General features: G+C 44.1%; 1 protein-coding gene across 1 annotated transcript in view; it reads left to right on the top strand.

Annotated features, from left to right (window-relative positions):
* The window catches only part of Thsd4 (thrombospondin, type I, domain containing 4), a gene marked incomplete in the record, with an annotated part of 530583 nt that overhangs the window by 24167 nt on the left and 480667 nt on the right, over positions 1–25749 (top strand).

Below are 25749 nucleotides of genomic sequence, written 5' to 3'. Positions count from 1 at the left end.
TCACTGCCATGACCCCAGCTCCTGGATCAGAACCTGACGTATTTAGGTACTCCATAATATTCTTGTGAAATGACTAACAGCCAGGTTGGGAGGCTGAGGCAGGAGAATAGAGGCCAGTGTGGGCTATATAGTGAGCTCAAGGTCAGCCTGAACTACATAGTGAGGTCCTTTTTCAAAAAACAAAAGCAAAAACAAAAACTGGAAAACGTGGGCCCAGGTCTAAACATCATTTTGCCAAATTTGTTTGGAAATTTAAACCTATTGCTTCATTCCCATTCATAATTTCAATACCCAGAAAAGATAATTGTCTGTTTTATAATTAAATTATATTATTTATTAACATTTGGAATTACAGGAAGTCCTTGACTTACTAACGAGTTCCGTTCCAGAAGAATGTTCATAAGCTGGATTCGTTTCTAAGTCTGACAAAGTGAGTGTTGTACACCTTCGGCACAAATATACAATGTGAAACATAAAAGAACCAAACGCACCCACAAACATATTGTAATTGAAGTATTTTTCCTTTTACAGTTACCTTAAAATGGTAAGGCAGACGCGAGCTACTTCCACGATTTGTTCATATCTACAAATATTTGTAATATGTGGTTGCTTCCTACCTTTGAAAGTTCAAAACTTGAGTGTTGATCATTGACTTTACTGTATCAATGTCTTTTTTGTTGTTGCTCAAATAGACTGCTAGAGCTAAAAAATATTTTTTTGAAGTTTCCATCCCCACGTCATTTACTATGTGTGTATATTCACACACATAGATACATTATGAATGTATTTAGTTACATTTTAGGGATATGTAGGAAAAAAATTTAGTTACATCTTAGAAGATTGGTTGGGGGGTGGCTAGTGTGAGATATTTTAACATTAACATTTTGGTTCATGTTTTGATGACGAGTGTCTGATTTTCAAGAACAGATTTTTTTAATTTTTATTTTTATTGATATATACTTGCAGTACATCAGGACTGTGTGCATCGTAGGGTGTTGGTCCATGTACAGAACCCATCTTAATTCTTTTTCATCTCCTCCTCTCCCCCCGCCCCCTCCCCCCCCCCGCACTCCCTCCACTTCTTGGTCCCTTTTTCTTTTGCAAAAGATCTAGCTCCCTATTTCTTATTAGCTATCTTTTACTTTGGAACTGAAAATATTTTATAAGTGATCAGTTTATTTTGCCACCACTTACTCTTTCAGCTTAATTTGAATGATGTGTGTATAACTGAAGCAAATTTCCCCAGATACCTTTATACTTCTTAAAAGTATTTGCTCTAAGAAACGGGAAAAGAAAGATCCTGAGCTACTGTAGGATGCTGACTTAGAACACTGAGCAAAAACTGTCACATCTCCCTGTCAAAACAGTATTAAGACCTTTGAGGGAGAAAGAACAGCTTGTGAAAATTTTTGCAAAATCATTTATAGACTTCTTTACTTGGAGAACGTACATTTTAAAACAGTTGTCAAATGTAATGGATATATGCATGTTGACTGCCAGAGTCATTGCTGTTAATCCAAGAGAGCCTTCAGTGCTTCCTTGCAGGGTAGATTTCTTTTGGGTGGTTTTTGTTTATTTGTTTGTTTTAGTTTTGTGCAGCTGTGCCTGTCATCCTGGGTTTGTCCCCAAAAACCTGGCACGAAAAGCAGAGCTGGCAGGACTAGCAGCCATTTCTTTCTACAAGATGAGAAATCAGGAAATGCTTATTAAATGCTGCAATGTCTTTTCTATATAGATACACTGCAAATATGTTAGGCTTTCTGGGCTATAACATCTGTCACAATTACTCCGTTCTGCTCTTGAAGCACAGAGGCAGCCAGAGACAATATACAAATGAGTGAGCCTGGCTGTGTTCCAATAAAACTTTATTTACAAAAATAGGTCGTGTGGGGCTGGGGATTTAGCTCAGCGGCACAGCGCCTGCCTGGCAAGTACAAGGTCGTGAGTTCGATTCCGGATACCGGAAGAAAAACAAAAATAGGTGGTGAAAGCTGGGCCCCATGGCACATGCCTGTAATCCCAGCCCTCAGCAGGCTGAGATAGAAGGAAGGCCACAAGTTCGAGGCCAGCCTGGGCTACATAGAGAGTTCAAGGCTAGACTGAACTACAAAGTGAGACCTGTCTCAAAAAACCAAAACATAAAATATAAAAAACAAAGTGGGTGGTGAGCTAGAGTTGGCCCTTGGGCCACAGTTTGCCAATTCCTGTTCTAAAGTCACAGCAGAAAAGAGCTAACTGCAAATTTATGTATTTTGGGGATTTGATGTTGGAAACTTCCTCCTCCTGGGACTTGAAGCAACACAAAGGAGTTGGGGCAAAATAAGTATTTTTTCATTAACATAAGATTTATGTTACTATCAAGTTTTCATTACTTAGATATATCATAATTGAATGCATGCTGAGCCATTGGTTTGTGGTAAAATCTACTTCCCATCTTTAGCAGAGAGCCGCAGAAGGAATTAGAAAACCATCCATGGGAAATTCTTAAGAGACAGTATTATTAATTTGTGCATATTGTAGTTTAATACATATATAAAATCTAACTACTAAACGACATCACTTTTCTTCTTCATTACAATGATATGTCCAACTTTAGCATATGGAAACATTTCCACAGTGTAAGTTATTCTGAAGAAAAGTTATAATTTGTAAATGCTGTCAAGTAAACTATGCATTTTGAAATGCTGCTCGAGTGACTCGATACATCCCTGTAAAACTGTCCCAAATAGTGCAGGGAAAGAGTAGCTCTTTCCAGATGTTTCTATCTGCAGGTCTTCCCCTTACTCCTGCTGCATGAAGAGTATCACAAACAATTGCTCCACCATCTGTTTTTAGTAATTACTGAATGATATTTGGCAATTTTTTTTTGAGACAGAGTCTCACTATGTAGTGCAGATTGGCCTTGAACTCACTATGTAGCCCAGGGTGGCTTTGAACTCGCAGGGATCCTCCTACCTCTATTTCCCAAGTGCTGGGATTACACTTGGGGGTGTGCACTACCACACACAGCCAAATGGGTATATTTTAAAAACTTGCAAAGAGCTGGGGATATAGCTCAGTGGCACAGCACCTGCCTGGCAACTGCAAGACCCTGAGTTCAATTCCCGGTTCCACAAACCAAACTTTTTTGTGTCTTTATTTCTAGATAAAAGGGGACCAAGAACAGGAAAAAAAGAACCTCGACCAAGATTTTAATAAAAACAATAAGCTAATAAAAAATAAGGGAAAATATGTAGATTATAGAAAGCTTTTTAAATTAATGACACTGGCAACATTCATTGTTATTTCCCAGTATTAGTGCTATGGTCAACATACCTTATACAGAAATCAATTTATAAATCAGTGTATATTTTAGTTCCTGCAAATGGAAATGCCTGTTCTTCAACACAACCAGGCCTCTTTTTTTTAAGTTTCCTTTTTAAAAATTAAAAATGCATCTATTTACTTTAGAAAAGGATAAAAACCAGGAGGAGGAAATAAAAACTCACTCTTGGGGCCACTAGGCAAAGGGCACTGCTTTGGGGCCTGTTGTTTGCGGAGACTTTTGAACAAAGAGAACAGGGACATTACAGAATGAAGGAAGGGAGAGTGAGATGTTTGTTTTGCCGACTGATAAGCACACAGTGCAAACAGCAGGGCACCTCGCGGTGGGTTGCAGCCGTAGTCATGCAGCCAGGGAGCTTCGGTTCCCTCTTGACAATATCTCCCAACTGGATACATATTGAACAGAAGTATAAAAAGAAGTTTCAGGTTACACAAAACTTTTCCCATTATTGTTGTTCTTTTCGAGAAGAAGAAAAAAAGGGCAATAGCATTCATAAGAACATCTCTTTTATTCATGTATTTATTGGCCATTTGTACTTCTTCTTGAAAAGTACCTATTAAATTCATTCACTCATTGTTTGATTGGGTCACTTGTTTTGGAGGGGATGGCCTTTTTTTTCTTTATATATTCTAAATAGTAGCTGTCTATAAAAACAGTAGCTAGCAAATTTTTCCACATTTCTTAGGTTTTCTCTTCAGTCTGTCAATTGTTCCCTTTGCTATGCAGAAGCTTTTTAATTTGTTCTAGTTCTATCTGTGGATTCTTGATATTTTTTTTCCCAGTGCTATTAGACTCCAAATCCAGAAATCCCTGCCTATGCCTGTGGCTTCAAGTGTTTGCTCTGTGTCATCTTCTGACAGTTTCAATGTGTCTGATTTTGTATCTAAGTCTTTGGTCCATTTTTATTTCATTTATTTATTTATTTATGTTTGTCTTGTCTTTTTGAGACAGGGTCTCCCTGTGCAGTTCAGGCTGGCCTTGCGCTCACTTTGTAGCCCAGGTTGACCTCAAACTCACAGCGATCCTCTTGCCTCAGCCTCCCGAGTGCTGGGATTACAGACATGCACCACCACTCCGTTTCTATTTTATTTTAATGAGGGGTGAGAGCGAAGGACCTAGTTTCTACCTTCTGTACCTGTGTAACCAGTTCTCCAGACATCTTTTGCTAAAGAGGCTCTTTTCTCCATTGTACGTTTTTGGCCCCTTTGTCAAAAACCAGATGGCTGTCGGTGCATGGAGCCATTTCTGTGTATTTTGTCCTATTCCATTGGCTTAGGTGTCTGTTTTCATGCTATTTTTGTTACTGTAGCTTGCAGCGTAACTTGAAATCTGTAGTTGTTATACCTTCCACCTTGTTCTTGCCCTTGCTCATTTTCTCACTATGTATTTCAGACTGGTCTTGAATTCATTATATAGCCCAGGTTCTCTCCTAACTCATGGTGAACCTCCAGCCTTGGCTTCCCAAATGCTGGGATTACAGGTGTGCACCACCTCACCTAGCCCACCTTGCTCTTTTTGCTCAGGATTGCTCTGGCTATTCTGAATCTCCTCTGTTTTGGTGCAAATTTTAGGATTTTTTTCTCCTTAGTTCAGTGAAGAATATTGCTATTTTAATAGGGATTGCATTAATTCTACAGATCATTTTTGGCCAAAAACTACACGAAAAAAATGTTCCACATCTTTAGCCATTAAAGAAATGCAATAAGAACTACATCAAAATAAGAGATTTGGGCTATGATGGGGCTTCTATCCTACCTCAGTAGTTAGGGCTTATATCTACCAAGATGCGTGTACAACAAGATTCATTAACAATTGTGTTTATAATAACTGCAGGCTGGGGAAGACCTAAAAGCCTATGAGCAAGAGGATAGATTAATCAGTTCTACTATGTAACTATAAGAGAATACCAAATAGCAATGACAACAGTAGCACCAACAAAAATAAACTTGTTTCCGGTCACCATAGAACAACAAGGACTGGTTTTATCCTCACTCTTGAAACAGTATCACATTGATCAATATCAGGTGACAGGAACAAGATTTACCCTCTCACCTGAAACACCCAAAAGTATCCTGCTGTATATAAGCCACATATTGTCAAGATAGCCCATTCTCCTCAAACTGATTGTAACACAATTCCAACAAAGTTTTCATCAGACATTTTTTGTGTATATATGCAAGTACCAGAAATTGAACTCAGGACCTCGAGCTTGCCAGGCACCATCAGACATTTTTTTACAAAATCAATCAGGAGGTTAAAGAAATTCCTATAGAAGTGGAAAGAATCTAAAAGAGGCCAAATAAATTTCAAAGAGAAAAACACTGCAAGTTTTATACTCTTTAATATTTATATTTTTATCTACACTAATCGAGATAGCATATTATTGGCATTAAAATAAACAAGTAAATAATGAGACAGAACAGAGCATAGAAATAGACCCATATATACACGGACAACTTATTTTTGACAAAGATGAAAGGTAATTCTAAGATGAAAGGTATTATTATTTTTTTTTTCTTTTTGGTTTTTCTCCGGTACCGGGAACCGAACTCACGACCTTGCGCATGCCAGGCAGGCGCTTTTGCCGCTGAGCTAAATCCCCAGCCCCAATGACAGGTAATTCTAAGACAGAACAGAGCATAGAAATAGACCCATATATACATGGACAACTTATTTTTGACAAAGATGAAAGGTAATTTAGTAAGTCTTTACTAAAAATAGTGCTGTAACAATTAGATATTCCCATGCAAAAAAGGAATTTTAGTGCACCTCTTGTACCATAATACATACAAATATTAACTCAAACTTAATGGACTAGGAATAGAAAAAATTACTGCAACATAATAAAAACTATGTACACAAAAAACCAAAGGACATCACATTCAATGAAAGATGGAAAGCTGTTCCTTCACAAGCAAAACCATGGCCAGGATGCCTATTGTTGTCCCTTCAATTCGACAGGGTGCCGCTGGAAGTTCTAGAAAGAGCCTTTGAGCAAGAAAAAAAAAAAAAAAAGAATTGAAAAAAGAAGAAAAATAATTTTAGTTCATAGATGATATGATCTTATATTTTGACAACCTTAAAGAATCCAGAAAAAGAACTGTCAGAAGTAATAAATGAATTCAGCAAAGTAATAGAATAAAATGCCAACATTCAAAAATCAGTTGCATTTATCTATACTAAAAATCACCATTCCAAGAATGCTATTCTATTTATAATAGTATCTAAAAGAAAAAATATCAGGAAATTAACTTCACCAAAGAGGTGAAAAGCTTATACAATGAAAACTACAAAACATTGCTGAAAGAAGAGGAAAGACAAATAAATGTAAAGATGCCCCATGTTCATAGATTGGAAGACTTAATGCTGTTATGATGTCAGTACTACTCAAAGTGACCTATGGATTTAATGGAATTATGATCAAAATCTCAATGATGTTTTTGCAGAAATAGAAAAATAATCTTAAAATTCATATGGAATCTCAAGGGAACCCCTAAGAGCCAAAACAATATTGATAACAGAACAAATCTGCAGGACTCATACTTTCTGATTTCAGAACTTATTAGAAAGCTATAGTAATCAAAACAACATGGTACTGGTGTAAGGACAGATGTGTTGAACACTGGAATAGAATGGAGAGCCTAGAAACAAACAGACATATATGATCAAATGATTTTTTAGAAGTGTGTCAAGACCACTCAATAGAAAAAGGACAAGCTTTTCAACATATGATCCTGGGAAAACTGGATATGTACATGCAGAAAATTAAGTTGGGCCTGTTTCTAACACCATATACAAAATCCTAACTCAAAATGAATCAAACACCTAAATATCAGACCTAAAACCATAAAATGCCTATAAAAAAATAGGACAAAATCTTCAAGACACTGGGCTTGGCAGTGACATCAAGAATATAAACAATAAGTGAAAAATAAACAGACGTCACTAAAACTATTTTTTTGTGTGTTCCTCAAAAGTCACTCTCAACAGAATATAAAGGCAATCCACAGAATGAATGGGAGAAAATATTTGCAAATTGTGTATCTGATAAGGTATTGATATATTGTAAGTATAGAGAACTTTAAAATTCCACAGAAAAACAAACCTAATTCATGAATGGGCAAAGGCCTTTAAAAGATATTTCTTTGAAAAAGATAAACAAATGGCCAATAGGCATATGAGAGGATGCTCTGTGAGGGGTTGAGGGTAAGGGAGGAAGGAAGAAAGGATTAACAATGGGCTATACAAAGCTTTTAGGGTGATGTGATGTGCATTATCTTGATTTTGGCAATGGTTTCATAAGTGAATACATGTGAGAATGCTTATCAAATTGTACACTTTACATATGTACAATTTATTATATGTCAATTATATCTCAGTGAAACTTTTAAAAGTAAACTACTGATATAAGCAACCAGTGAAGACTTTCATTGTCATACTGGCCATAAGAAACCAGGTATACAAGTTTCAACAGTATGATTTAATCTATAGTTACATCAGGAAGAGGCATATTACTGGTAGTGAAAATAACATCAGAACAGTGGATACCAGTGGGGGTTGGGGTTGCCTACTGACTAGCAAGGGGCTGGAGGGAAACTTCCAGGGTGTTGGAAATACTCCAAATCATGATGTAGGTGGAGGGTGCTTGGGTCTTAAAAGGATAAGAATTCATACATTTATAATGAACATACCGCATGTACTTTATGTATGTTATATTCAATTCTAAAAGCAGGGGAAAAGAACATGACAATATGGTGTCTAATGCCAACACTGAAATGGCCATTAAAGTCCCTGGAGAAGTAGAGGGTCACCCTGTAAAGTGAGGAAACAAAGCTACCCTTGAAAGAACAGCATAAGGCCTGCTGTCATTAGAGTGTCCAGGCCCACGGCTGCGGGAGCTGGAAGCTGATTCTAAAGCAGCAATCTGTCCCCCAGCTGGGATTTGTCAAGCTTTCTTGATAAATAATTATATTTATAATGGTATAAACACAACTGGCTGCTTCTGAAAATTTAAGAGGATTTCTTCTTTTGAGAAATTAAGAAATTAAAGTCTAAATGCCCTAGAAAGGGAAAAATTCCAAAAGTGCACTAATTTCTGCTGTGTATTTAGCAGAATCTACTTCTTGTATTCAAATACAATGCCAGGAGAATTCAAATTTGCTTCTGTTGAACTTGGTCTTTGGAGAGCCTTTTGTAATGCTGAAGAAAACGAACATCTCCTGGGCTTTTAGTTTGAGAATAATGGGGCAGTGCTGGCATCTTAGCCTCTTCCTTGCTGAGGGCCTGGATTCCTTTTCTTGTTTTGTTTCATTTTTTTCCGGAGTGTGCTTATTCTGTACGTGGAGGTGGCATGAAGTGGAACAGAGGATAACCAACTCTGCCAGTGCCTACTGACTGCATTCACAGTAGCAGGGTCCGCCTGCCTGACCTCTTGGGCCCTTTTCCCTTTCCAGCTTTGGCTGACTTCACATAAAATTAATGTCTTCCATCCTTCTAGCCTCATGGAATCTACCAGTCTATCCTGCAGAGGAGTTTTGGTCCTAGACACTACTGTTAACTTGGGACCAGGAAGATGACAAGGAAGCTGGAGCCTTACTCTATCCCATTATGGTGGCTCTGCCTGAGGCTCCTGCTGTTCATTCTTGCCTGCTTCAGTCTCTCCATTTTCGAACTGTCAGAGGAGTTGTTCTCTTACAGAAGAGCTCCAAATCAAGAAATGAAGCTACTCAAGAGGTTGGGGCAAGAGGATTGGTTGAGCTTGGGAGTTTGAGGTTAGCTGGTAACATGAGAACCTACTCTCAAAAAAAAAAAAAAAAAGGTAGGAAAATATACTAAGTAAATATTAATCACAAGAAAGTCAGAATGGCAATATTAAGGCAAAACAGATTGCAGATAAAGGAATCTATAATACTCACTTTCCTGTCACTGGGACAAAAAACCAGACACGAACAACTTAAAGGAGGAGAGATTTATTCTGGCTTATAATTTCAGTGGGTTCAGTCCATGGCTGTCAGGCTCCAAGGCAGAAATTGTATATGGGAGGAAAGTAGCTCACACCTTCATCACAATGAAGCAGAGGAAGACTACTCCCTTCCAGATCTCTCTCCCAGGGATTGCTGCTGCTGACCAGACCCCACCTTTTGGCAGCACAGTTAGCTATGAGCTCACGAATACAGGAATCCACTGACGAGTATAGCATGCCGGTAATGCAGTCACCCTCCAAAAGCTCTATCTCTGAACATGCAACTTCTGGGGACACTTTAGATCTCAATCATAATAGAATCTAAAGAGAAAGAGACATTAAAATATTTCTTAGAAAAGAAACGTGTGCAACCCTTAAAGACTTATGTCACAGCTTCTTTTTGCAGAAGATGCTAAGGCCCACTAGAGAAAGCAAAAAATGGGGGTTAAAGTGGGGGCTCCCACATTTTCTGAAAAATAACACACATTAACTGTTAAATGTTCCTTCCCTATGATGCTGTCTACTCTGATTTCCTAAAGAACTCTTTGGTATTTAATTGTTACTAAATTCAAGGCCAAGAAAAAAAAAATCCCACAAAACCCCAAACAACTAGAAATCTTTGTTTTTCTATACATGAATATTTTTTAAAAATATTTTGCTCACTGTACAGAAACACTCATATTTTAAGAGTATAAATTCTTTCCTTTGAAGTTTATAGTTCCATTTATAACAGTATTTAAAAATAAATGCTGTTATAACTGTGTTATTATTGTCTGAACAAACTCGAATACCCATATCTCAAATGTGATCTTACTACAAACAAGCCAAGTTATACACAGTGGATGTTTTCATGTTTCAACCCTGACAAAGTGACTTTGGGCCTATAAATGGTTCTAAGAAAAATGAGCATTTTATGTGCTTTAATTTTTTTCCTCAAAATTTCCATTCCCTCCCACACTTAGGCACATAAAACCCAAACCATAAAAAGGTATTTTAAAAATAACTTCTAAATTTCCCACTATGTTATGCTTCCAGGCCAGATTACAGTTAAAACAAAGTTTTGACAGACAGAATAACTTATCACTTAGGCCACAAATCTTAGTCTTTGGGGGAAAAAAAATGAATCATAGTCCAGTCTCTGGGCCACTATCCTTGAGTATGTGTTAGTGGTTCTATCTTCTTCTCTGAAAAATGTGTGTGATTCTCAGTGGAGGAATTTGGCAGGTGGAAACTGTACATGTTAGCTGTTTTCTTTCCTTAACCAGGGTGCCAGAGAGAAGTTAGTGTCTTTGTATTCCTAATCTAATCTGTCTGTCTGTCTATCTTTCTACCTATCTATCAATCTATGGTACATATTTTGACTTACGGCCATCCCCATTGATTTTCTCCATTAACTCATCAAAGATGTATCAAGTTCCATTCTTGTGACTTTGGACTTGAAGACAGCCAGACTACCTGGTTGTTATCCTAGTTCTGGATAGTGATTCTGAACCTTGGGCCAGGACTGTGTCTCGGCTTCTTTCACTATAAAATGGGAGCTGTAATAGCCCTTATCATACAGGCTGATTTGAGAATTACCTGAGTCATATATAACAAGTGTAGGAACTTGTCAAACCTGTAGTCATAGTGTGTAAAGGTTGTTGCTATTTTTTGGTGTCACTGTTGCGACAAATGCCAGCTCTGTGTGCAAGCCAGGTACCCGAGGATGCTTCTTTTCCAGGTGTTTCCCAGCACGGCAAGCAAACAGGTCTCCAGAAATGACCAGCTATTCCCTGCAGATGGGGTGAGGAGAGCCACCCGTTTAAGTTGGAAAGACGTCCACAGAGGCAGCGCTATGCCCCTGCTCTGTTGGGAGGCTCTCTGGGTATGTTGTGTCCTCTCCCTGGGCTTGTTTTGAAACATCACATTCTGCGCATCTCTCAAACCACATGCTTGGAAGTGCATTTCTGCAGCAGGAGACGCTCCTCTTCCAAGCTCCTCCTTCTCCTTTATAATTAACCTCTCGGGTTTCTTTGCAAAGAGGAGGAACTGGCATCCACTAGGGCTACTTTGAAGCGGAGCCCCCTGCTGATACAGCCGAAGGGCTGTAACAGCTTTGTGCCCATCACAGTGCAGAAGCAGCAGGGCCCGCACATGTGGGGACTCATGGACGCCAGTGAGATGGGTGGCCATGGTCCTTGGTCCAGGTGTGCTCCTCCCCTGCTGAGAGTGAGGGCTGAAGGCTTGCTTGGGCAGAAGGCGTGCTGCGTGCCAGGCACTCCATAAGCACCGCCCTGTTTCTTTCTCACACCATCCTCTGAGGCAGATACTTTTAGCCCAGTGTCATAGAGCAGGAAGCCTCAGTTTGGAGACGTGGATTCCACTGCTTTCACAAGTGGCAGAAGCCTGGACTCAGAGGTTGCAACCCCAGCAAGGCAAGTCCTCTGCCTCAGGCAGCACTGGCTCCTTTGGTCTTTGCTGTTTCAGCCTTTGTTCTCTACAAAGTCAAAGCACATTCCTTAGAATGTCTTATTTGTGCTCTAACTTGATTTAGGTACCTATATCCCATCGTGATTATAGGTGTGACAATTCATTATGAGTCCTGATGTGATGGTACCAGTCTTGTTTCTTTCTTTCTGTTTTGGAGACAGGGTCTTACTGTATAGGTTAGGGCTGGCCCTGAATTCACCGTGTAGTCCTGACTGGCCTTGTACTTGCATCTATCCTCCTGCCTCAGCCTCCTGAATGCTGGGATTATAGGCACACAGCATCACGCCTGGCTCATGTTTTTATGATAATGGCATAGTTGAGACCCACCCATGTTACACTTATTTCTCAATTATCCCCACACTAAACACCGTTATTCTTTTCTTTCCTAGTCTAGTCTGACCTTGAACTTCTGCTAACTACCAAGGTTTACCTGAGGGGTAAACCAACAATTTAAACTGGATTAAAACTTTTGGATTAAGCCCTTAGATCCCAGAATGTACCTCGTTGGCAACAGGTTTCCTAATGCTAAATTGCCTTAAGAGTAACCTCTTTAAAACAGTTACAGATATTCCTTGTGTAATGACCATGTCCCATTCCCGCAACCGGGTCATTCAACGAATAGGTTGCTAAATGAGGAACTGTATATAGTATGTATATTATTACAATACTCAGAACAAAGAAATGGCCAAAGGAAAGTCCACCATATGACTTTGCTGTTATTTGCGTAACTCTTACATGCAGTACTGTAATGTATAACAGAACATAAAACTACAGTACTGTACAGTAAGTCCCCGACTTAGAAATGGGTTCCATTCTGGGACAATGTTTAGAAGTTGGATTCGCTCGTAAACCCAATAAAGTGAGTCTTGCACACCTTTGACACAAACGTGCAATGTGTATTGCTTTGTATTTCCTAGCAGTCTCCTCCACATCACCACTGCTTGTCCTCTTGCTTCCAGACATCCTGGGTTAGAATTGAGCACTGTACTACCGTACCCTATCGCAGCATACAGTAAGCACGCTTCAGCACCACTGTGACAGTGTCTGGCAGATACATGAGCTAGGTTCATGATTTTTTCACATCTAGGAAGGTTCATAATATGAGGTCCATTCACATCAGTGAAAGTTTGGAAGTTGAATGTTCGTAACTCAGGGACTAATTGTATAGTACAATCAGCAAAATTACTGTACTGTATAAATGAAGTGTACTGTACATAAAAAGACATCGAGGCTATCAACAAGATGTATGTACAAAAAAAAGATGGGTCATAAATCCGAGTGGCGAATCAGAAGTCTGAACAGCACACCTCAATTGTAAGTCTGAAGAATTGTTAAACAGATAGGTCTTTAAATGAGGGATATCTACAATTCTAGCTGGGGGTGATAGCACATACCTGTAATCCCAGCCGAGGCAAGAGAATCACCCTGAGATCGAGGCCAGCCCGGGCTCCATAATGAGTTCAGAGTCAGCCTGAACTACATAGCATGACCCTGTCTCAAAAAACCAAACCAAACCAAAACACTAATTCTATAAGCAAGAAGTGATCACTTAATGTTCTTCAGTTCAGTCTCGGTGCAGAACTCCCTATAAGCCAAAGGTAAAGAATTTATGGTGGGAAAAAAATAGTTACACTTAATTTGAAGGGTCTCTGCTAGACTTTTATTATATTGAATATTATTCCAAATATATTGGCCACTGGAAGATCTGCTGTCTTTTCTCCCCTGATGATGGTTTACACCGCAAGATTATGATCTGGACCATAAATCTATGTATTACCTGATTTCTCTTTGGCCTACCTTATTTTCCTTGTGCCAAGGCCACATGGACCTGCTTTAATTTTCCACTTTGTATTCCGACCCTTGGCTTTGATAGCATTGTCTTTGCAGTTAAAAGCAGCTCAGCATCTCCGAGTGGAAATCACTCCAAGAAAATGAAGTTCATAAAATGTCAAAGTACAAATGACTTCATAGAATCTTTGTCTGCAGCAATTGCTGAGCAGCGTCGGGAACGTCCCGTTCTCTGTCTTCCTTCTCTTCCTGTGCCTTTCATGTAGAAGACACATCACACATGTAGGACCCACAGTGGGAGAGGCTGGAGTTCGGTCTGGATTGGTTTATTGCTTCCAGCATTGCGGCATGGTTGCTTAGCTTGTACTGTGTACCAGGTAATGCGCCCGGTGCTCAGGGTGTGCCAGGGATGTATGGGCCCTCCCCGGGATGGCTCAGAGCCTCCAGAGATTCTGGAAGAAACCACTGCAGTGCACTTGGGAGGGGCTGTGGTCCAGGTCTGACCCAACCATTTGGGATCAGAGCAGAGAGTAATGTTCTTGGTAACACACAGCATTTATTGAGCACTTTCTGCATGCTGACATAGTATCTGGTGTGTGTGTGTGTGTGTGTGTGTGTGTGTGTGTGGTGTGTTTGAGACAGGTCTTGCTATGTAGTTTATGCTGGTCTTGACCCACTCTGTAACCCAGGCTCACCGTGATGATAAGACCCTCCTGCTTCAGCATCCTGAGTGCTGGGATTACAAGTGTAATCCACCACACCGCTGGCTGTCAGTATCTCATCTTTAATCCCCACAACAACTCTGTTATAGAAGCTACTGTTATTCCCTTTTAATGGATGAGGCAGTTGAAGCTAAAAGAGAAGTTCTCCAAGCTGTATCTTAAAAGCCAACTATGAATTATCCAGGGGCAGTTTTTAAAAATAAACTACAATATGCAGTGGGAAAAATCAAAGAACTATCCAGGAGTAAGGAGGACGAAGAAGTGATTCTGGGATGGGGAAGATCAAGTGCAAAGGCGTGAAGCAAATGCATGAACCGCCTTTTGCATGTGCAGGGCACTGTGGGTCCTGGGGGAGCCAAACCTCATTTAGGGGATCAGGATCTGCCCACAGGTAAGGGATTTCAGTAGTGTGACCTGCTTCCAGGGAAAAGTGGCCTGTGCGTGCCTACTCCACCCCCAGGTCTCCTCTCTCCTCCTCCGGTAGCAGGGCTGCTTCATTGCACAAGGCTCCCACATGACTGGGAGAAGAAGTTGGCCTTGAAGTGGTTGTTCTGATGCGTTTAGGCTTAGACCCAAAGGGGGAAGTAACAGCTGGTGCTCCCTGGGAAAGTGAGGGCTGGCAGGGTCTGCAGGGGCATTCAGTTCTCTGTCTTCTAAGCCAGACTTTGAGGGACTTGGTCAAGTCACTCAACATCTGTGACATTGGCTCTGTCCTTCGTATGCCCAGAAAGCAAAGGCTTCATCTGGTTCAAAGCATGTATGCTCAGAGCCTGCTGGAGAGCCTGGTAGGCTATAATCTGTAAACTGGAGATTCCAGCTATTACAAGGCATTTCAGGTGATGAGTTATATTTCAAATGGAAGCCTGTAAGTGCCTCGTGAAAAGTAAGGGATAAATAAATAGTCCCACTTCCAAAGCTGCCTTAATTAAGTAGTCATCATGGCTCTAAGCCCTTATATTTAGAATTGGGAAGTGGTTATTGGCTAAGGAAAAACCATCTTAGCTTCTGCTCTGTGCAAGTTTAGCTTGTAGCTCTGGGTACAGGTAAGAGCAAAGCAGAGGGAGATTCTATCCCATTTGTGGAGTGTGGCTTCTGGCGAAGTAGACTTCGAGGCCAGGGAGGCAGGTAGAGGGAAAAGCTTGGAGCCCTGATTGTGCCTCTGGTCCCAGGACTTTTCCTGTACAAGGGCTGATCCCTGACATTGACTGGGGTCTTGGTGACTGCTCATAGGCCCAGGCCTCCTTCCTGCACACCCTTTCTCTTCCACCAAGGCTTTCTGGGGAACAGCAAAAACAACAGTCAGCCAAGGGTTGATGAGAATTGTATTCTCCATGCAGCCCCATTCCCCTTGTGCCTTTGTCCCAGCCAGTTCGGGGAAGGGTTTGGCTGTCAGATGTCACTCTGCCCGCGCAGGGTGATTGGGACTGATTGACTTGCCTATTGTCCTTCTCCTGGAGTGAAAACAAAACAGGAAAAGCAGCTTGGTGGGGACAGAGAGAGGAACTTGGTGGCTGAATGCTGTTACTTTGCAGGCATGGCACACAGGCGCATTCTCTGAGAATCTTGCATCCAAAGGCAGTGACTTTGAAAGGACCGTGGCTGTGGAATTAGAGACAGATGCTTAGCTGGCCATGAGCAGATATTAAATTGTATTAAAGTATGCAAACCGCATTTCTCATGCAAGCCTTGTTTCAACCTTACATCAGCCCTTGGGGTGGCATTTGCATTTCTATAGAGAACGAAATAAAAGCAGCGTGTCCCGTACTCATTTCTATTCATAACTGTGAGCTGTTCTCATTCGAACTCCCATCTACCCTGCACATCTCAGCCAGATTAACCTTCCCAAACCTCCGTCCAGAGCTAGCGTGGCGCTTTTTTAGCCTTTCACGTTGTCAGCTCACATTCGTTCTTAAGGACCGGGAGCCAAGAAGGATGTAAGTATATGTATGATGAGACTCCTGGAAGGTAACCGGATATCCTGCTTCATCTCGGACAATCCTCGTTTATGCTGGTTATCCTTACATAATTATTAATAACGCCCCCTTTTCCTCTCAAAGGAGGAAGCCATCCAGCTTGGTGGTGAATTACACGTTATTCTGCTCATGCCTGTCAAGTGCGTATAATCTAGGAGGGGCAGAAAGGATGTCAGAAGTAATTTTTAAAGGAGGTGGAGATTGAAGGCAGAGCGCTGTAGATGTCTGAAGTAGGAAATGGGCCACCCAAGGCAGAGATTGACAGGGGACGCCGACGCAGGCCTAGGATGGGCCGGGGCTGCACAATCAGGCGGGAGGAGGCTGGATGAAAGTGTGGGAGCAGAGTGAGGAAAGGGGTGCCCCTCATGGTCTTGAGGGGCCAGGCAAACAGAGGCTCTTTCTGCAGTGGTGGGAAGGATGGGCCTGGGAGCCTGACTAGCAAACAGGGAACTCATGTTTCATCTTAGAGTTTGAAGGCAGGAACTGGCAGGAGAAACCCAAAGTGAAAAGATTCAGCTGGTCTATAGCTGGTCACCCGGTGGCCGGGGCATGTGTGTCGCCAAAGGGAGGGCTCTGTGAGACTTCTTTCCAGGTTTTTGGTGTCTTGAATAAAAAATTGGGCAAGACACACAGAAAAGGCAACAAGGGTGTGCATTTGTTGGAGGTGGAAAAGAGGTTCACTCTACAGGACAAGATGGGGCTGGTGGAAAGCCTCCCAGTGGCCCAAGCATAAGGGAAGGACCTTAAGCATCCAAAATTCCTGCATTGTCCTTCACTTCATGCAAATAAGGCTCTGGACGGTCACCCTACCAAAAAATTCACTTGGCTCCAGGCCAGGTAGAAACTGCCTTATCAAAAAACTTGCTTGGCCTCCAGCCAGATGTAAATGAAGGATCAGAATAGTGTCTTTTGATTGGTTGTGCCCACACGCAAATGAAGGATCGGCAAGAGCATCTTCTGATTGGTCCTGTTAGCAGCACCACATTCAAATGAGGGATTGAACAAAGCACTTTTCTGATTGGCCCACAGTGCTCAGTGGTAAGCCTGACATCATTTTGGGTCCCCTGTTCTGTATGTGTCCTCTCTTTGTAGAAAACATCTCACTATGGGATTTTATGACCTTTTACCCATTTCACCCAGTTAGTTGTTGCTTTGCCCCTGCCCTAATCTCCTACCTCAGATGGAGGGGAGTGCATCCCCCCTCATGCCCACCACCCACCTCCCCTACCGCTATGGCCAGGCTGCCTCTGCACAGCTCCCCATAGGCCATGTCCCCTGTCCCACACCATTAACTAGGTCAGTTAAAACGTTTTGCAGGTAACAGTGTGAGGCAAATAGATGTTCTGGTGTCTTGGTTTGAGCTAAACAGAAGCCTCCAGCCAAGCATCAACCTAAGCTTGCTGTTTTCACATCAGTTAAAATAATTATTTTAGCATGTTTTGTAGCAGGAATTAAAAAAAAAAAAAGGATCCACTTTCAGGAGCCAGTGGGGCAGCCAGGACACGCACAGCCCTTCAGGGGCCATCGCAGTGGCTCGCAGTGGGGTGTTAATCTGGCTTCCTGAGAGAATTGTCTGAGTTAGGATTCTGCCCAACGGGAATCGGTGAAGGCTCCATGTGTACAATGAAGCTGTTCACTGTCTTGTGCCTGCTGCTTCTTTTTCTCCCTTCTCCCTCTCTTCTTCCCTTCTTCTTTCCTTACAACTAAAATTATCAAGTGCCCAGCACATTGTCCGGCGCCATTTTAGTAAGAACTTAGTCACAAATGAGTCAGCTCTCAGTGTTTATTATGTACAGCGCTGTTGGATCTGACAAGATCCTCCACCCTCATCTATCCTTCCCTTCTCTCCCTTTGGGGGCAGAGACGCACACTTATATAAGGTCTGAGTAGCCAATCAATGCAAAGCAAGGGTTACAAGCTGATAGGTCAGAATCATCAGTATCCAGGCAGACACACGTTTTACAAGGTTGTTTACGCGGCAACAAGAACCCGGAAGCAGGAAACAGGCGCCATCTTAGGGGAGCGGCTAAGGCAGCTCCCAACAGCACATGATTATGCCCTGAGCTGCACTCATGTCACCATATGGCCCCCACGGCAATGCAGTTCTTTGAGACCAGAGCACCCCCATTTCACAGGGGTAAAAAATAAGCTACAGAGAGGTTCGGGAGGTGCAGAAGTTGCCCAGCTGTCTGGATTGCTGAGCACTGGGGGGGGGGGTGATCTTGGAGTAGGTCTCTGTGGATAGTCTAATTATTTCTAGGAATGCTGTTGAGGAAATGAACTTCAGGTGGACAGCAGCACTGCTTGGTGGTGCCCCATTTGAGTACCACTGCTTAAACAGTTCAGATTCCAGGGAACAGTCCCTCCTGAAGATGCCAGATCCTACCCCAAGAGTGTGGGCCTGAGTTTGTGTCTGATGCGGTGAGAAGCTGCTGGCCTTGGGACTTCACTGAGAACCACTGCCCCAGAAAAGGTTGATGCTCTTCCTAGCAAAAGCTGCTGGACAGTGGGCTTGAGCATGCTGGAATCTGTTCTGTGGAAGATTTCCTAGGAATCAAGCAGCTAGAATCCTGGGTGTGCCCTCCCAGCCTCTTCTCTGCAACCTGGGGCAGACAGTATTCATTAATGGATCACTGTTCTGCTACTGCTGCTGCTGCTGCTGCTGCTGCTCCTCCTCCTCTTCCTTTTCTCACTATGTATCTCAGAATGCCTTGAAGTTACAGCGGTCCTCCTGCCTCAGCCTCCCAAGTGCTGTGTTGACAGGCATGCACCATCATGCCTTGCTTTCACTGTGCTTCTTATTAACTACATCCTGGCTCGGGGTCCCTGTCATCTCCCTGACACCCATCAATACCACCCAAATCGCATTGGCTCGCAAACAGAAACCTATTTCTGTTTTGTTTTGGGTTTTCATGCTACTGGCGACTGAACCCAGGGGCACTTGGACACAAAACTATATCCTGAACCCTTTTTATTTTCATTTTGAGACAGGGTCATGCTAAGTTGCCCAGGCTGGCCTCGAACTTATGATCCTCCTGCCTCAGCCTTGAAAGTAGCTGGAATTATAGGTGTGGACCACTGCACCAATCTGTTTTAATTACACAGAGTAACTGACTTCCAAAGTCAATCATTTAAAGTCTATGAAACTTGGGCCTTAACTGTTTATTAGACGGAGCCCCTGGGGGGACTGGTTCTTAACATGGGCTGTGCCTTAGAATCACCTAGGAAATTAACACAAAACTATCAACGCCAGGCACTGCCCAGGCCAGTGGATCCATGTGGGGATCCCCAATGGGTACAGGTGGGGTCCTACCTTTGGCAGCTCTCTGCACATCATAAGTATAGTCATTCTAATGTCACAGGCAGGGCTTCTGGGGACAGTGGGTCGGAGGCATCCCTGCTGTGAAGCTGCCCATAGAGACTGCAAACTCAGAACCACATGCCTTGCCGACTCCTGATTTCTCCCTGGAGATTCCCCTCACCCAGCAGAGCCTCTCTGTCACATCTCTGGCAGCGGAAAGCATGGTTTCTCCTGGGTCGCTTTACAGCCTGTGAGTTTTGGGGTCCCCTGGAGAGGAAGTGTTTGCATGCTGAGACTCTTCAGGGCCCAGATTTTTCAGTTTTCCTGCCCTGCTTTCTCCCTCATGACTGTGCCTCATGCTCTACTAAAGTCGCGATCTGCCTGTGTTGCCCGCCACCTCTGCACAGGCATCCTGATGTTCCCGCTTCATCTCTGCTCCTTCTCTGTTGCCTCTACTAATTTGTTTGTCTCCACCAACCCTCAAATGGGGGCTTTTCCCCAGGGCCACCCCCTGCAGCCTCCGCATCTCCCCTTCCCTTGGGTCCCTTCTCCAGACCCACAGTGCTGCTCTGACTGTGCTCCGAGTCCTGATCTCCCAGAACCATCTGGAAACAGAATTCCCCCCTGCATCACCAAATTGGCCCTGTCTCTCAGCTTCCCTGTTTTTGTTCCAGCATCAACACCTCTTCTAACGTTCCAGGCGTGAGCTATCAGCTGTAGTCAGCCCTGTTATCGCACCCCTAGCCACGTGTGGTCCCTTTTCCTTCCTGCTTCTTCTCACACTGATCCTCCCAGCTGTGGATTTGCTGGGCCACTGTGACAAACTACTGGTCTCATCTCCTTCCATCACTACGTTTTTCTCAGGGTCCATATGTTCTGACTCCTCTTCCTGGTTACTGAGTGCTTGTTGTGGGGCTGACAAAATACTCAGCACCGTGTTTATTATGCCATGGAAATCGCACAGCATCCTTAGGAATGACGGGACACTATCTAGTATCACCATCCTTACTCTACCTCTGAGGACAGGGATTGGTCAGGAACTGTTATGCTGAAATATGAAGTGTCCCAAAGTCTCACATGTTGAGCGCTTGATCCATAGTGCAGCAGTGTTCACAGATGGGATCCAGAAAGGTCACTGAATCATGGAGGCTTTAACTCCATCTGTATTAACCCAGTGATGGGATCATAAGTAGACAGCTTTATCAGGAGATGATGGAAACAGGAGGTGACCTCTGGGACTATATCTGGTCCCCAGCCCCTTCCTGTGTGGCTTTTCCCACCCTCTAAGTTTCCTGGCTGTCATGAGGTGAGCAGCTTTCTGCCACCACCCCTTCTGCCATGATGTTTTTCCTTTTCACAGGCTAAGAGCAGTGGCACCAGCTCACCATGGACTGACCCCTCAGAAACTGTGCACCTTTCCTCCTTTAAACTGTTTATATCAGGGACTCTATCACAGGAAAGAAAAGCTGATTAATATAGGAACCTTGACCAATAACCAGTAAAAAGAAATTCCAGCTCAGATTGGGCTTCAGTCCCCTCACTGACATTCCTTTTCAGTGAATTTTATTGCAATCCTGTGGTGATGATTTCTTCAGGCCCTTTGGTCTTATTCCTGCAGCTGGGTCATGAACCCTTTAGGATAGCAACTGTGTCAAAGACTGACTCCAGTCCAAGATACTGGAGATCCTAGCAAGCACCCCACAGGGAACAGTCCCTCAAATGGGCAGTGACAGTCTTGATTTCACATTCTGGTCCATAATAGCTGCCTATGTCCTCAGCAATGTGAATTAGGCAGTGAGAGACTGCCTATCCCACAGGAGCTGTTTCGCTAAGGTGCCCGGATCCCCCAGAGCCCCCTGCACAGTTGTAATCATTGCCTAGATTAGTTTTCCAGCCTTTCTGGGAATCAGTTTTCTCTGTATGTTTCTGTCTTTAAAGTTGGAGTAAAACGGAGACTTGGCTGCACACCAGGGAGGTTCAGGAGAGAAATGAGCAGCGGGACCTCCCCTGGGGAACCTGGCTGCAAACTGCTGCCTGCACAGGAATACAGATGACTTCAAGTGGGATGGTGAGACCTTGGGGATGCACAGAAGTTCCGGCTTTCAGCCAAGAGCTGGGCCAGTGATGGGAGTCTGAGTATCAATTGGTATAACCCTCAGTGGTCCCCTGCCCTGACCTTCTGGGGTGACTGGAGTGTCCACAGTCAGAGGAGACCCTTCCTCAGCTTAACGCTTGACTTTCACTGGCACAGCTTGGTGGCTGGAGTGGCAGGGTCAAGCTCTGCACTGAACTGTGAGCACCATGTTAACAGGTACTCAAATTTGCACCGAATAGGATTAATAAAGTTCACATTTTTAGTTTTTTGAGACAGGATCTCTATATAGTTTAGGCGGGCTGTGAACTCACTATATAACCCACCCTGATCTCGAACTTGAAGTGATCCTCTTGCCTCAGCCTCCTGAGTGCTGGGATTTCAGGCAGGCATCACTGTGCCCAGGTTGTGGTTAACACTCTCACAATGAGCTATGACAGTGACATGGACCTAGAGACAATTGGTAAAGCTGCCTGATTGGTAATGATTAGGAGCTCTAGGTCTTTCTGCTACCATGCCCAGCTCAGTTCTTTCCACGTTCATTCTTTTGTGTGTGTGGTTTTGGTTTTTTTGGTCTTTTTGAGACAGGTGTTCACTATATAGTTCAGGCTGGCCTTGAACTTGCAATGATCCTCCTGCCTCAGCCTCCTGGGCGCTGGGATTACAGGTGTGTACCACCAGACCCAGGCATCTCCACACTGTTAATAGGAGCTGTTTTCTTAAATTGGGAAATCTGTATTGACATTTATGGGCAAGGCCTTTAATCCACTGCAAAGGGTGGAAGAGCAATAATATTTGTGAACTCAGACCATGGGAGGTGCTATGAAATGTCAAACTTTGTAGGAACATACGTGTAGGTACAGTTTGCTATCCCCAAATTTAAAAAGACAACCAGGTAATATTTATTCAGCAAAGGACAGCCCCTCTTCTGGGACCCAGCATGGTTTGAAAAGGCAGAATGGGAAGAGTCTAATAGACAGTAGCAGCAGGGAGGATATTGGTGGGCTAGAGAGGGGTGCTATGGCTCAAATAAGTGTGCCTGAAGGTCTGCATTTTACAGGCTGGGCTCCCAAGATGGCCCTCCTGGGAGAGGATGGGAGGTTTAGGAGTGACAGATCGTTAGATCATTGGAGCTGTGCCCTCCAGGCGACTGTGGGACCCTCCCCCCTTTCTTGTTCTCCTTTGCTTTCTGGCCTATGAGGTAGCAGGTCTGCTTTGCCCTGTTCTCTGCTATTGTCATTTGGAGCCACCACTAGAGCCCCTGAGAAAACAGGCACATCCGATCTTGGCCTGGAACCTGCAGAAGTGTGGGCCAAATAAGCATTTTCTCCTGTGAGTTAATTATCTCAGGTGTTTTGTTAGGGGCACAGAAGGCTGATGTACACAGTGGGTCTAGTGGGAAAGGCAGGAACAAACGAGGCATTCTGACAGCACCATGCTCCCATCTGCACCACACAGGAGGGATTACTGGGGCTTACAGATGGTCGGGGAAGGCCAGCGGCTGGTCCAGTTACAAAGGTCTGGGAAGCCCTGAGATTCCACAATCACCTTCTTGGGAGTGGCCCCCTTTCTTCCATGGTACAGGCTGTTCAGTCCACCTTCCCCATACTCTTCCACCTCACGTGTGTGTCTTTCCATTTCTGTCAAGAATCTCTTATGCCTATAGCATGTGTTCGTGTCCCAATGTTCCAACAGAGCCCCCTTTCATTTTCCTTCCCTGTGTCAGAGGAGAGACGGTGGTCTCCATGGCACATCAAAGGGTCTGCAGACTGTTCCAAAGGTTAGGAGCAGAGGGCTGTCAGCTCTGTGGGCTGTGACACTGTCCCCTGCAGGACAACGGGAAGAAGGCTGCCCCTGCTGCCTCCACAAGCCATCGAGCTTTGTGCTTACCTACTGCAGGGCCTTGCTGAGCTCCTGCTGTCCATCTGCTCCCTTCATGGCCTCCCTGGTCCTGGGAGGCGGCGAAGTGATTACAGAGTGTCAGGCTTTGGTGTGTTTGGCGCCCTTGGGAGACCCAGAGGAGTACATGTGTGACACAGAAGCAGGTGTAGTGGGGAAAGAGATCAAAGCAGAGGCAGGAAACACCAATAAGGTGGTGGCCTGTGAGACTGGCACAGGAAGGCCAAGATGCCTAAGTGCCACCCCCTTCACCTGACTCCACCAGACAGCTCCTTGCTTTGGGATCAGTCTCTGCTGAGCCTCTGTCCAGGACACTGGGGATTCTTGCATGTCAACTGGAGGACATTCAGGGGTCGCCCCTTCCTCTGCTTTCTTTCTCCTCCTTCCAGTGTGTCAATGGCTGCAGATTGTCTGGATGTTGAAGAACAGACAGCACAAGTATCTCGGTGTCATTTCTGTGTGGCTTTGGGCCCACAAGGAGATGGGGCTCAGAAGGATGCTCTGATCCAGCACACGGAGCTTGCTCACCTGCCTTTTCTGCCTGGCCAGGTCTCCCTGGTATTCAGAGATTCTGGCCTAGATATGTCAGCCCTCAGAAGAGTTCATTGAACCATGTACATGGGGACATGCTGCCAGCCCCTCATAGCAATGACCCTTGTGCCTTTAAATAAAATGTCACATAAACCTCAGGGATTACAGAGCCTTGCTCAACTATTTAAGGAAGTGAAGCAGCATTCCTTTTCATCCCCATTGTTTAACTAGCATCCAATCCTCACAGTTAAACCTGAGTAGCATCAAGTTTGATCAACCGCCCTTGCAGTTTCCCTTCTCAAGAGATCCACTGGAATCCCTGCCATGTAACTTACTAGCAACCTTGTTGAAAAGTGGCCCAATCAACATCCACCATAGATGCACCAGGAAGCAGACTGGTCTACCTGGCCGTTTGCACAGGTGCCAAGACACATTAGAGGCAGCTCCAGGGAGACAACTGGAGGCCCCCACCATGCACCCCCACACTGCCATTCCCACTGGGCATTTCAGTTTGGGGTCTTTGCAATTTCTGATTTTGAGACCTGTCGTGCCAGTGCCCTGGGGACAAGGTGTGCTTGCTTTTTCTGTCCTTTGCCCAGCCTTACCCAGTGTCAGAACTGGGGGTCAATGCAGAAATGGGTGAGAGGCATTAATGATAGCCCTGGGAAGCTCCAGAGCTGTGTTTCTCATTCAGCACCATTGACTCCTTGGGCCTGTGGGGGTTTAGGTAGGTGTGGGGTCTCCACTATGCATGACTGTATGTTTATTTCTTTTTTTACTTATGTACTGTTTTCTTTTTGGCCTTTTGAGACAGGGTCTCACTATGTAGTCCAAGCTGGCCTTGAACTCACTCTGAAGCCCAGGCTGGCTCTGAACTCATGGCGATCCTCCTGCTTCCTGGGATTGCAGGTGTGCTCCAGCATGTATTTTGCAGCATCCCTGGCCTTTACCCACCAGATGTTACTAGTACATCGGCCCCCAGCTGTGACCACTGTAAGGGTCTCTAAGCATTGCCTGATGTTCCTGCTGGGCAAAATTGTCTCTGGCTGAGGACCATGGCTCTAGCAGCAGTAGCAGCTATAGGTCCTTCAGGGACCCCTGAAACTTTCTCCCAGATTTCTCCCTCCATTGGGAGTTTCAGAGCAGCTCCAGCTGCAGGTGATGGAGGGTGTTTCCCAGAGCTCCTCCACATTCTGGGCCCAGCATGCTTCTCTTTCATTCCCGTGGCTGTCCCCACAGCCGGTGCATGTCACTCCACACATGCCCTTTTGCCCTTTGCACCCTTGCTGTCCCCGGCAGGCTGGTCTGTGTGGCCGTTACCTGGGGAAGGACAGTGGCCTGAGTGCTGGAATCCTGGCTCCCATCCCAGCTTAGTCCCTACTGGCCGAGGGATGCAGAGCGCTTGGTGGGTGAGGTTGGCACTGACACTGGGGAGGCTCTTCCTGTCATCGGATGGTATAGCGGCCTGAATGCTGCCCATGGAGTTGCAAGGCAGAGCGATACCAAGAAGAACAACAGGTGGAAGTAGCAAGATGTACTGTGTCTTGCTCTAGATACATCCATTCTGTTCCTCACAGCAAGCACTCAAAGCCATCATTCTGAATAGAGAAAAAGGGGCATTAGCAGCTTTACATGTATAACAACAAAATACATTTTTCTGTAAGAGTTTAGTTAATAAGCTGGACAT

This window comes from Chinchilla lanigera, unplaced genomic scaffold (assembly GCF_000276665.1).
Source record: "Chinchilla lanigera isolate Chin_1 unplaced genomic scaffold, ChiLan1.0 scaffold00049, whole genome shotgun sequence".
Classification (NCBI taxonomy): Eukaryota; Metazoa; Chordata; class Mammalia; order Rodentia; family Chinchillidae; genus Chinchilla; species Chinchilla lanigera.
Note: the sequence above shows the minus strand (reverse complement) of the source record. Positions and strands in the feature narration are given on the sequence as shown.